Source organism: Lissotriton helveticus (genome assembly GCF_964261635.1).
Source record: "Lissotriton helveticus chromosome 1_1 unlocalized genomic scaffold, aLisHel1.1 SUPER_1_unloc_35, whole genome shotgun sequence".
NCBI classification, from domain to species: domain Eukaryota; kingdom Metazoa; phylum Chordata; class Amphibia; order Caudata; family Salamandridae; genus Lissotriton; species Lissotriton helveticus.
The window spans coordinates 1654635-1668059 of record NW_027611676.1 but is presented as its reverse complement, the minus strand read 5'-3'; positions in this window follow the sequence as shown (position 1 = coordinate 1668059).

Here is a 13425-nt window from a genome sequence, read left to right as displayed (position 1 = left end):
AAACACATATATTTTTATAATATATACTTGTGTGGTGTCCTTTCATTTGGTATTACAGGATTGTATGTGGTAAAACAGCTCGCTTAACACGACCTCTTAAGTTAAGCCTTTAGGCTGCTTAGTCCATGCTACCCCTAGGATAGCTTGTCTAATAAGGTTGACTTACAACCAGACACCATAAGGGGATTGTTTGGTCAGGTAGTAGGTGGTTCCAGAATTGGAAACATCCCCTACCAGGCCAACTTCTCACATTGGTGAGCAGCGGTGCGGATTTGAGCTTGCTGTTGTTTTACCATTGCAATCTTTATATCAAATTGAAAGATCACATCAAGTACCTCTAGGTACATATAAAATCAAAAGCTTAGCATATTAAGTTCTACTGAACTTAGTAGTTGTAGGTTGAAGGGAGTAGCACACCCCTGACTACAACTCACTAGCAAGGTCCAGTAGGAAAACACTTAGTGTAGGTAAGTGCACCACTTACACCTCACTAGTAACCATGTCTGACACAGGAAAGGCCTCAGGGTCTAGTCCTGTGACAGTTGACCCTACCCAGGCAACTTTTGGATATGACAAACTAACCCGCAGAGACTTGATTGCCTTGTGCAAAGCAAGAGGGTTAAAAAGGGGCAGAAGCCCCACCTGCCTAACCCTGGTAGAAATCCTAGAACAGGATGACTTAGAGAAGGCTAAAGCAGCTTCCCTAGACACAGGAAATGGAGAGAACCCCCCTGTAGTTGATCCCCCTGAAGAGGAGGATGATGATGACTTGGATGAGGACTCAGATGTTGGGGACTTAGAAGTACAGGATCAGGGTAGCCAGGTTCCAGTTGGTAGGCTTAGCCAGGCCAACTTGGACCTACTGGGGAATGGGGAGGGCCAGCACCTCCCCAGAACCCAACATGTGATTCTCCCAGGCAACAGAAGAGTGAGATCTCCCTCAGGGGACTCTCATCTTTCTAGTGCCTCCAGAGAATCAGAGAGAGGCATGAGTGCTTCTCAGAAAGCTGAGCATAGGGCTAGAATGAGGGCTGTCAGACTCCAGATAGAGAGAGAGGAGGTAGCCCTGAGTCAAGCTAAACTTACCTTAGCTCAAGCTAAACTTGCCTTGGCAAGAGAGCAGAAATTAAGTGGCTTAGATGTCACTGGTGGCAGCAATTTTCCAAGAGAAAAAGACAGGGCCTATGATAATAGAAACCTGACCAAAATTGTGCCCCCCTTTAAAGAAGGGGATGACATCCACAAATGGATGACTGCTCTTGAGAGAGCCTGCATGGTACAGCAGGTTCCTGAGAACCAGTGGGCTGCAATTTTGTGGTACTCCTTTTCTGAGAAAGGGAGGGACAGGCTCCTCACAGTTAGACCTGAGGATGCCAAAAACTACTCTGTTTTGAAGAGTGCTCTCATTGAAGGGTATGGCCTAACCACTGAGCAATACAGGTTGTTGTTCAGAGACACCCAGAAAGCACAGACTCAAGACTGGACTGATTTTGTGGAGTGTGCCACTAAGGCTTTGGAGGGTTGGTTACAGGGAAGTAAAGTTTCAGACTATACAGGATTGTACAATCTTATGATGAGAGAACAGATCCTTAATAACTGTACAAACCAGCTGTTGCATCAATACCTTATTGACTCTGATCTGACCTCTCCCCAAGAATTGGGAAAGAAGGCAGACAAATGGGTCAGAACAAGGATTAAGCAGAAACCCCAGAACCAAGGTGGTGACCAGAAGAAAACAGACCAGAAGGGTGGTAATCAGGATCAGAAAGATAAAGAAAAAGACCAGAAGTCTTCAGGCCCCCAAACTAATAGTAGGGAGGGTGGTTCCCAAAATGGTAACAAGAAGAAGAAGAACAAAGGTCCAAAGACACCTTGGTGTAATACCTGCAAATCAGTTTCACACTGGGGCAGTGAGTGCACCAAGGCAAATCCAGTTCCCACCACTACAGCTCCTAAAGCAACTGCAACCCCAAGTACAGTAAGCAGTGGTGGAACACAGTCCAAGGGTGTAGCTGGGTTGACCCTGGGTATTGAAGTAGGATCTGGCCTAGTCAGAGTCCCTACACAGGCAGTTCTCCTGTATGATGTGGACATTGAGTTGCCCACTGCAGTAAGCCCCACTAACCTGGGCAAATACAGGCAGACTCCCTTAATAAATGAGAAACTGGCTCAAGCTTACAGGGACACATGTGCTAGTGTCACCATGGTGACCCCTAGCTTTGTGGACCCTGGACAGATTGTACTAGGAGAGAGCTACCTAGTAACCAATGCAAGCAACTCCACTACCTCCCATAGTGTGGCAGTTGTGAACTTCTCCTGGGGAGGGGTTGATGGCCTAAAGAAAGTTGTGGTGAGTGCAGACCTACCAGTAGACTGTCTGTTAGGCAATGACCTTGAAAGCTCAGCATGGTCAGAAGTGGAGTACAGGACTCATGCAGAAATGCTAGGGATTTCAGAGCATGTCCTTGCCATGACAAGGGCTCAGGCTAAGAAGTGCCTTCCTGAACCAGTGGTGGATCTTGAGACAATAGACCAGCCACAACCCAAGAGAAGGAGCAAGAGAGGAAAGGCCTCGCCTTCCACCTTGCCCCAGGTTGAGGATCAGGGTTCAGAGGAAACTGATTCTGCAGTCCAAGAGGAGACTGTCTCTGAGGAGCTTGAACCTGACCAGGTTGAGTTTCTGGGGACAGGGGGACCCTCAAGGGCAGACCTGAGGCAGGCTCAATTAGATTGCCCTTCCCTTGAACCCCTCAGACAGCAGGCTGCTGCTGAGGATGCTGGGGATGCCCAAGGTACCCATACTGTGTATTGGGATGAGGGACTCCTTTACTCAGAGGCTAGAGCCCCCAAGCCTGGCATGACCAGGAGGTTGGTGATACCTCTGCAGTTTAGGGGATTCCTCCTTACCTTGGCCCATGATATTCCCCTTGCAGGACACTTAGGCCAGAACAAGACGTGGGACAGGCTTGTTCCACACTTTCACTGGCCTCACATGTCAGAGGATGTCAAGGAGTTTTGTCGCTCCTGTGTCACTTGCCAAGCCAGTGGTAAGTCAGGTGGCACAACAAAGGCCCCCCTAATACCACTACCTGTGGTGGGGGTCCCCTTTGAGAGAGTTGGAATTGATATTGTGGGTCCAATGGACCCCCAAACAGCATCTGGGAACAGATTCATACTGGTGGTAGTGGATCATGCCACCAGGTACCCAGAGGCTATTCCCCTAAGGACCACCACAGCACCTGTGGTGGCAAAAGCCCTCATTGCAGTTTTTTCAAGAGTGGGCTTTCCTAAGGAGGTACTATCAGATAGAGGGACAAATTTTATGTCCAGCTATCTAAAAGCAATGTGGAAGGAATGTGGAGTAAACTATAAGTTTACCACCCCATATCATCCACAATGCAAGGGGCTTGTGGAGAGATTTAACAAGACCCTTAAAGGCATGATAAAAGGATTACCAGAGAAGCTCAGGCGGAAATGGGACATTCTTTTACCCTGCCTGCTCTTTGCTTACAGAGAGGTCCCACAGAAGGGGGTTGGCTACAGCCCTTTTGAACTTTTGTTTGGCCACCCTGTGAGAGGTCCATTGTGTTTGGTGAAGGAAGGATGGGAGTTACCTCTCAAAAAGCCCAAACTAGACATAGTGGACTATGTACTTGGTCTCCGCTCCAGGATGGCTGAGTACATGGAAAGAGCATCCAAAAACCTGGAGGCCAGCCAAGAATTGCAGAAAGCTTGGCATGACCAAAAGGCTGTACTGGTAGAGTTCCAACCAGGACAGAAGGTATGGGTACTGGAGCCAGTGGCTCCAGCAGCACTCCAAGACAAATGGAGTGGACCCTATCCTATTATTGAGAAGAAAGGGGAAGTCACCTACTTGGTAGACTTTGGAACACCCAGGAGCCCTCACAGGGTAATCCATGTGAATCGCTTGAAAGCATTTGTAGACAGGGAGGACATGAGCTTGCTCATGGCCACAGATGGGGAACAGGAGGAAGAGAGTGACCCTCTCCCAGACCTGCTTTCCCAGAACCCTGATGATGGTTCAGTTGATGGAGTAGCCTTGGCAGGCAGCCTCACTGACCAGCAACAGAGGGACTGCAGACAAGTTTTGCAGGCTCACAGGCAAATGTTTTCACTCACACCCAGCCAAACTGACTGGTGTACCCATGTTGTGGACACTGGTGACAGTCTGCCTGTCAAGAATAAGATCTACAGGCAACCTGATCATGTCAGGGATTGCATCAAGGCTGAGGTGCAAAAGATGTTGGAGCTTGGAGTGATTGAGCCATCAGAGAGCCCATGGGCCAGCCCAGTAGTCCTGGTGCCAAAACCTCATACCCAAGATGGTAAGAGAGAAATGAGGTTTTGCGTGGATTACAGGGGTCTCAATGCTGTCACTAGGACAGATGCTCACCCCATTCCAAGAGCAGATGAGCTCATTGACAGATTGGCTTCTGCCAAGTTTCTGAGCACATTTGATCTGACAGCTGGCTACTGGCAAATCAGACTAGCTGAGGAGTCAAAGGCCAAGACAGCATTCTCTACCCCTAGTGGGCATTATCAGTTTGTGGTAATGCCCTTTGGCTTGAAGAATGCACCTGCCACTTTTCAAAGGTTGGTGAACCAAGTCCTTACTGGGTTGGATGACTTTTGTGCAGCTTATCTGGATGATATTGCTGTCTTTAGCTCCACCTGGGAGGATCACCTGATCCACCTGAAGAAAGTTTTGGAGGCCCTGCAAAAGGCAGGCCTAACTATCAAGGCCACAAAGTGCCAGATAGGGCAGAGTAAGGTTGTATACCTGGGCCACCTAGTAGGTGGAGGCCAGGTTCAGCCACTGGAAAGCAAAATCCAGGCCATACAGGACTGGGCTCCTCCAGTTACCCAGACACAAGTCAGAGCCTTCTTGGGCCTGACTGGGTATTACAGAAAGTTTGTGAAAAACTATGGGTCTATAGTGACACCATTAAATGACTTGACATCCAAGAAGATGCCAAAAAAGGTTCAGTGGACAGTTAGCTGTCAGAAGGCATTTGAAGACCTGAAGAAGGCCATGTGCTCTGCACCTATCCTAAAGAGTCCTGACTACTCCAAACAGTTCATTGTTCAGACAGATGCTTCTGAGTTGGGGGTGGGAGCTGTACTCTCACAACTTAATCAAGATGGTCAAGACCAGCCAATTGCTTTCATTAGCAGGAGGCTAACCCCAAGAGAAAAACGTTGGTCAGCCATTGAGAGGGAGGCCTTTGCTGTGGTTTGGGCATTAAAGAAGTTGAGGTCCTACTTGTTTGGAACTCACTTCCTGGTGCAAACAGACCATAAGCCCCTCTTATGGCTTAATCAGATGAAGGGTGAAAATCCCAAACTGCTCAGGTGGTCCATTTCCCTACAGGGGATGGACTTTACAGTGGAGCACCGCCCAGGGACTGACCATGGTAATGCAGATGGTCTCTCCAGGTACTTCCACTTAGAACATGAAGACTTATCTGGTCAAGGTTAGTTTAATGTCCCTGCGTTTGGGGGGGGGTTGTGTAGGAGAGTAGGGTCTGCTATCCTATGGTCACCCCAAATTTTTGCTTTTTGCTTCACTGGTTTTCGACTACTGAGGCTGTGGGCCTGCTGATCAGACCCCCAGCCTGCTGTTCTCTCACTAAATTAATGACACATGTGCTATAGGCACATACCAATTGGAAATGGACTCCTTGTCAGCCCCTGTAGAATGCACTATAGGTGCACAGGGCACAGGAGCCACTAAGGCCTACCAGGGGCTGCAGCATATCTTTTGCCACCCCTGGCTGGTTCTTAAATTGACACAACTGGCTGATCACTCAGCTGGGGTAAGGTGGTGTACACACCCCTTGCTTAGATATAGTATACCTATGTCTAAACCTATATCTGGACACATGTAAACCTGTGAGCCACTCCTATAGACAGGCCTCACCAATCCTGGAGGCTGGGTGCATGGTTTTTATGTGAGATGGAGCTCTAGCATGAGCTGAGCCTGTCTGCAGCCGTCGGGAACAAATCCCTAAGCTGTTTCAGGATAATGCCATACCATATACTATTAAGTGCCTTATAATCCTCGCGGTTATTTAGCAACTCTGGTTTGGCTTTATCAAAACATGTCGTGTAAGGTGTCATACGCTTTGGAATACCATCCCCTCGCCAGTTCTGGCGACGGGGATGGCATTCCACCCCTCTAGAGGGGTAAGACATGTTACTTCACTTTAATGCGGTTGATTTCTCCAAAGGCCTTAAGATCCACAAAATGGATGCCTCTGCCACAGACAAATGTCTGGACCCCTGGAGCTGACCGAAACCCAGTCAAGGGGGTCCTGGACAAAGGGTTTCCTGTCACAGGAGGGTGTCACCGCCCTCCAGACAGGAGATAGTGTATTGTAGCAGGGAGGTTTGAAAGAGACCAGACACTGCCTGGGGCGCACAAGGCTGCCCCTTGCATAATCCGGCCAAACCGGTTCTGGGGCACTCCAGCCCTCGTGCCAGGGCGGCCTGGATCAAAGGAAGGGGGTGTATCCACCCACTTCCTGGGTCCCACCCATAGGAGGGGACCTAGCAGGTAATCACGCCCACCAGATTCGAATAAGAGTGGGAGCAGTGCCAATGCACATCAGATTTCCTGGAAGAAACATTTGAAACGATATTCTGGACCCTTCGCCCTCCATCTCAACGTGGAAGCCCGAAGAATCTCCCTTGTGGTCAAGGAGTGACCACCCTGCAGCAGCAGGCACCATCCAGCCCTCGACGTCTACTTAGTTGCAGTTCCCGCCGGAACTCGAGCGACTGAGATCGACGAGATCAAGCCTGCCCAGCTTCTAACAGCCCGATCCACAGTCCCTGCAAAGCTGAGACCCGTGGAGGCGACCGGAAGCGTGGGGCACGCCATCTTGAAGTGACCACGAGACGCTGACCGTGCAGCCCACGAGTGACCCTCGAAGCTGTACACCGGGGTTTGAGAAGCCCCCACCCTGAGCTACTCCTGAGCCGAAGTTCAGCCCTCCACACTCGACGAGTGCTGCGTGGGGCCCTTTGGCACGATTTGGCTCAACGCGTTGGCCCGGTCACTTGCCAGCTGGCTTGTGGTCCCTGTGCCGACGAACTACAAAAGAAGACTCGTGATTCTGGTTGCTCCAGATCCACACCAGCTCCCCTGAAAGGGAGCCCCGACTCTGACCTTCCTGGTCCGAGTAAGACGCCATCTTCCAATCCCGCGTGGATTGCTCTTACCAAGGCTTGTTTGCTCCAAACCGGAAGCCGACTGCACCGACGGTGAGAGCCTGCGTGGGACAGATCGTGACCTGCTCCTGGACGTCGCAGATGCCCCAGAGCCCACGTGACAGCGAAGAGAAGCGCCTTGACGACCACCTGATTGCGCCCGACATTGCCTGGTTCCGTCCTGGTTCCACCCTGGTCACTGCTGAGTGACCCAGACTCTGTCCCCTCTGCTTTCAGGTACTCTACAACTTGAGTCCACCCTTGGACTCCACCGGACACTTCGTCTTCACCCTGCCTGCAGCCCTTTCAGCTTCAAGCACCAAGAGCCTGCGTGTCAAAACCCGACGCCACTTCGACCCTGTGCACCCACTTCCTGTGGGTGAGGTAACTTTGCTCCGCCGGTGTTCCCACACTGGTGCACACCTCTAGGGTCTGTGTGTTAAGTTTTGTTCCTCTAGGTTCAGCGGAAGTGTCCTTAAACTTTAACTATTTGACTTTTACGCACCATTGGTTAACATTGGTGCATGCGTGCGCTTTCCGCACATCTCCCGAATCCCGAGGGCCATTCCCGACTTCAGCATTGCTTGTCCTGACTGCTCCCAGCGATTTCCTAGGCCCTAGGCCTAACCACTGTTCGAGTGGCCTCTCTTATACCACTTGTTTAGTATATGGTTTGAGTGGCCCCCCGCCCTCATCCATAATTGTGCAACTTGTATGTTTAAACAGTGCTTTTTGATTTAACGCTTGTGCCCCTTTATTCATAAAGAATACTGGGGATTGTTTTTAGTAATAAACACATATATTTTTATAATATATACTTGTGTGGTGTCCTTTCATTTGGTATTACAGGATTGTATGTGGTAAAACAGCTCGCTTAACACGACCTCTTAAGTTAAGCCTTTAGGCTGCTTAGTCCATGCTACCCCTAGGATAGCTTGTCTAATAAGGTTGACTTACAACCAGACACCATAAGGGGATTGTTTGGTCAGGTAGTAGGTGGTTCCAGAATTGGAAACATCCCCTACCAGGCCAACTTCTCACAGTCCCTATGTACATAGTCAAGTATTGGGGAAAGACAGAAAGTTTTTGATTGATACAGGGGCAAGTAGGACTACTATCAGTCATGACGAGGTTCCAGGGGCTCCGCTCTCAGGCTCTAGAAATGTTTCCCTTGGATTTTCAGGAAAGCCTATTGTTAACGAGATTTCAAAGCCAGTTACTCTAGAAGTTGGTCCATTGTCCCGAACTACTGATTTGTTACTTACGAAGTCATGTCCAGAAAATTTGTTAGGCATTAAAACATTAAAAGAATTAGGTGCAGTTATTTGCTGCTCTCCAGAAGGAATACGATTGTTTTTAAGAGACTTTAAAGGTCATTATGTATTACGTGATTTTGATCCAAAGATTGTCCAATGTTCCACAGCATTTATGGGCGCAAGGTCCAACTGATGTAGGTTTTATGCGAATCACACCCCATCGTGTGACCCTCAAGCAAGGTATAGTCTTGCCACGGATCAGACAGTACAGATTGCCACCTGAGGCTGTAGCAGCCTTATCCAAAATTATTGACGAGCTCATTGCTCAAGGAGTAGTCGTAGAAACTGACTCCAATGTATGTAATTATCCTATCATTCCAGTCATGAAACGTACTGATCCAAATGCACCTCCAGTATATCGATTAGTGATTGACCTTCGAGAACTTAATAAATGTATCATACCCCAGTATCCAGTAGTCCCAGATATTTCATCTCTATTGACAGCTATTGATTCTGAAGCTACATTTTTTACTGTTATAGACCTCAAGAATGCATTTTTCAGTGTCCCGATTCATCCAGACAGCCAGTACCTTTTCGGTTTTTGTTTAAATGGAAGGAGCTATAAATTCACACGAGCTCCTCAAGGTTTCACAGAAAGCCCTAGTATTTACAGTCAAGCACTTAAAAGACAACTAGACAATATTCACATGCCAACTGACACTGCCCTGCTCCAGTATGTAGATGATCTACTGATCACAGCCCGTTCTGAACGTGACTGCGAGCGAGCGTCACTTACAGTTCTGTATTTCCTAGCCGAGATGGGGCACAAGGTGTCCCCTTCGAAGCTTCAATTCTGTGTCCAGCAAGTGATCTACTTAGGCCACTTACTGTCCAAGTGGGGTAGGCAGTTGACACCAGACCGTATCCAGTTAATAGCGAGTCTTCCACAGCCCAAGACACAGAAGGAGGTACGTGCTTTTATTGGCCTCACTTCTTATTGCAGACAATGGATTCCTCAGTATGCATTTCTAGCAAAGCCACTGATACAGTTAACGACACAGGAGGCAGCCATATCGACTGTCCTCCCTTGGACATCTGAACATACACTTAGTTTTAATGAGTTAAAGAAAGCTTTATGCCAAGCACCTGTTCTAGCTACACCGAACTACAGTAAGCCTTTTACACTTTTTGTCACAGAACGTGATGGTACTGCATTATCTGTTCTCACACAAGATCAAGCCGGACAGTACAAGCCTTGTGCTTTTTTTTCGAGCACATTAGATCCAGTAGCCCAGACTTTGCCTGCGTGCCTCCATTCAGTTGCAGCCACAGCTCTAGCAATCAGACAAAGTGATTCCATAGTATTAGGACACTCCCTGACAGTACAAGTTCCACACTCCGTGGAAGTTCTTTTAAACCGAACACAGACTCAGCACTTGACCATTGCACGTTTAACAGGTTATGAACTGACACTGTTCCAGCCACACATAGAAATCAGACGCTGCAACGTTCTAAATCCTGCTACTCTGTTACCGTCAGTTACTTAAAATCCTGCCACACATGACTGTGTTGAAGTCATTAACACTATGACTAAGCCAAGACAAGACCTGACAGACATTGCCTTACCTGATCCCGACCTGACACTTTATGTGGATGGTTCATGTATGAGAACGAGTACAGGAGAACTAGTAGCCGCGTATGCAGTGACTACTGACACTGAAGTTATTGAAACACACCGTATTGACACACTGTCTGCTCAAGCAGCAGAGCTAGTTGCTCTGACCCAAGCCTGCATACGTGCCAAGAACCTGAAAGTAAACATATATACAGATTCACGTTACGCATTCGGAGTTGTACACGACTTCGGAGTGCTCTGGCAGGAGAGAGGTTTCATGACTTCTCATGGAACCAAGATTCAGCATGGTCTCCTCATTCAAGCTCTGTTAGATGCAATACATTTACCGACAGCTATCGCTATCATGAAGTGCAAGGCACATACGAAAGTTACTGACATCATTTCCCAAGGTAATGATCTAGCAGACCGAACAGCCAAGCTTACAGCTCAGACACCAGACATTCCAGTTAACAAGACACAGACATCCACTCCAGAACAGATTACTTGTATGACAGTTAAGGACCCTACACAAGATGTCATAGACATACAGTTACATGCTACTCCTGAAGAAATCAAGAAATGGTCCGAACAAGGAGGGGTCCAGACAGATCAGGGATGGTTGACGAAGGGAAAAGCCACATGGTTTCTCCCCGACTCTATGGTTCAAGTCATTATCAATACCGCACATAGTCCAGCACACCTAGGAGAAAAAGCCATGTTAGACAGTATTCAGAACCTTTGGTTTAACAAGCACTTACGAGCTGCAGCCAAGCAGAAAGTCCGTACTTGTATGATATGTTGTCAATTCAATCCAGGTAAAAGTGTCCCGGTGGAACAAGGTGGATTCCAACCTCCTGACCACCCTTTCGAAGTCCTCCAGATGGATTATATTCAGATGGAGCGATGTCGAGGTTTCAAGTATGTCCTTGTAGTTGTATGCGCTTTGTCCAGGTGGACAGAAGCATATCCAGTTCCAGATTACACAGCAGCGACCACTGCCAAGCAGTTGGTTCGTGAATTCTTCCCCCGTTATGGACTCCCTAGGGTCGTGTATTCTGATAACGGCCAGCCATTCTCATCCGAGTTAATGAAACATGTTTCCCTCTTGTTAGGGTACCAGTGGAAGTTCCATTGTGTGCGCCATCCTGAAGCAGCCGGTCTCGTAGAGAGACATAATCAGACCCTGAAAATCCGTATTGCCAAGACATGTAAAGAGAAAGGTGTAGACTGGCTAGTTGCCCTGCCAGTTGCTTTATTCTTTATGCGAATGGTCGCACACTCCAGATCAGGTCTGTCCCCTTATGAGGTCGTATTCGGCCGCCCCCCAAACATGTGGGGTACACCTAGACCCCGCAGTATTACAGATGTTTCCAGTAATATGTTGACAGATTACCTAGCTTCCTTGATGTCTGCCCTACACTCTTGTCGTTCACAGGTTGCCGCTACATTCCCAGACAATACTGAAGTGAAACCGCATGAGGTCATTCCAGGCGACCTCGTCCTTGTAAGGAATTTTGATCGTTCAAGTCCGCTGGAGCCTCGTTGGAAGGAGCCACGACTTGTCCTTCTGACCACCCGTACGGCCGTGAAGTTGGAGGGCCGCAAGGGTTGGGTCCATCTGTCCCATATCAAGAAGTTCCATGGAGTCCGGAAAAAGACATTTTTAAAGGACATTTCTAAAGACTGTCTGAAAGACTGCCTGAAACCAGACATTGATCTGAATCCTGAACTGAAAGTTCCTCTGTTAGAGAAAACTCCGCAACAGGAGTATAAGTTAAAGCTCCGGTCTAGTAAAATAAGTCAGCCAGTTTAATTGTCTAAGTCCCTCTCGGGTGAAACGGTTAGACAGGTATCTGACATGTATGAGATAGACCCCCATAGTGAGAGAGTTAGTCAAAACTCTATCCGATGTATCGTTTTTCTAAGTTTTCTATTGTTTCTAAGTTTGATGGTTACCTGCACAAGTTATGCATTGCATTTATGTTTTCCAATTTCTCATGTAAATAAGTTTTCTAATGCTACAGTAGAGCACACATTTAGTGATCTGCCTCCTCACGAGTTATCCTATCGTCTTGCTATGAGAAATAACACATTTGTAAGAATGTTGCACTATTCACACCAGACCAGCAATGCTACTAATTGTTGGGTGTGTGGTCGACTCCCCCCTTTCCAGACACCGAAGGGAGTTCTGCCACTCTTTCCTTATCCGTTTTCACATAATGGTTCGTGTGGAGCATGGTCCATGTTAACGTCATCTTCAAATGATGTGTCCCTTCTGAATAGAACATGTTTTCCAGACAAGCAAGGTCTCCCCCATAGAACAGGGTTAGATCTAGAAAATGAAGTTTACAATTTAGGTAATTATTCTTCGAATTTTATGGTCCTGAATGTTCAGTCTGATACTACTCCAGACTTACCTGCTATTTCAGTACTACCAGTCAAAGGCGAATTATGTGTCCGAAAGAATGGTTCCGCACATGTAGGACATAGTGATTGTACTACTACTGTCGAGTATAGTGACAGTGGGAAATCTATTTTCAAAGCTTCACGTCATTCTTATTTTGTTTGTGGTCAGACCGCATATGTTCGTCTGCCCCTCGATTGGGATGGAACATGTTATATTGCCTTCCTACTGCCACCAGTTTTTCTAGCCCCATCTGATTATCACAGAAACACACATCTAGTACACGTCAGAAATAGACGGGAGATTGAGTCCCCAATTGTCGATCAAACTGAAACTGCTCTAGAACAGTATACAGATTTCAATAGAGGTTTCTTTTTCTTTATAGGACCTGTCCAGAATAGTAAGTCAATCCGTAGGTTAACCAGAACCCTTGAAGCAGTAGTGAATGAGACTACTTCTGCTCTAGGTAACTTAACCGAAGAGCAATCTGCTATGAGATTTGTCGTGCTCCAAAATCGTCTCGTTCTTGACGTCATACTGGCCGATAGAGGAGGAGCATGTAGAGTCATCGGATCTAGTTGCTGCATTTTCATTCCTAATAACGCGCCGTCTGTTTATTCAGCTATAACCAGACTTCATAAAAGTGCCTATCAGTTACACCAGAATCCAGGCTCCTGGACATGGTCCGGTTGGCTCTGGAGTATCATATCTGCCTGGGGATGGAAAGTATTGTCATTCCTAGGTATTGCAGTAATGATCATATTCAGTTGCTGCCTCTGTATACAATGTGGCCCTGCGATTTGCGGCATTTGTGCTACCTCTTGTATTCCTAGTCCTAAGTCCCGTTCCAGGACAATTCGAGACGAGCAAATGATGCTGTATGAAATGATAGATGGTATCATGAATATAGATGTTTC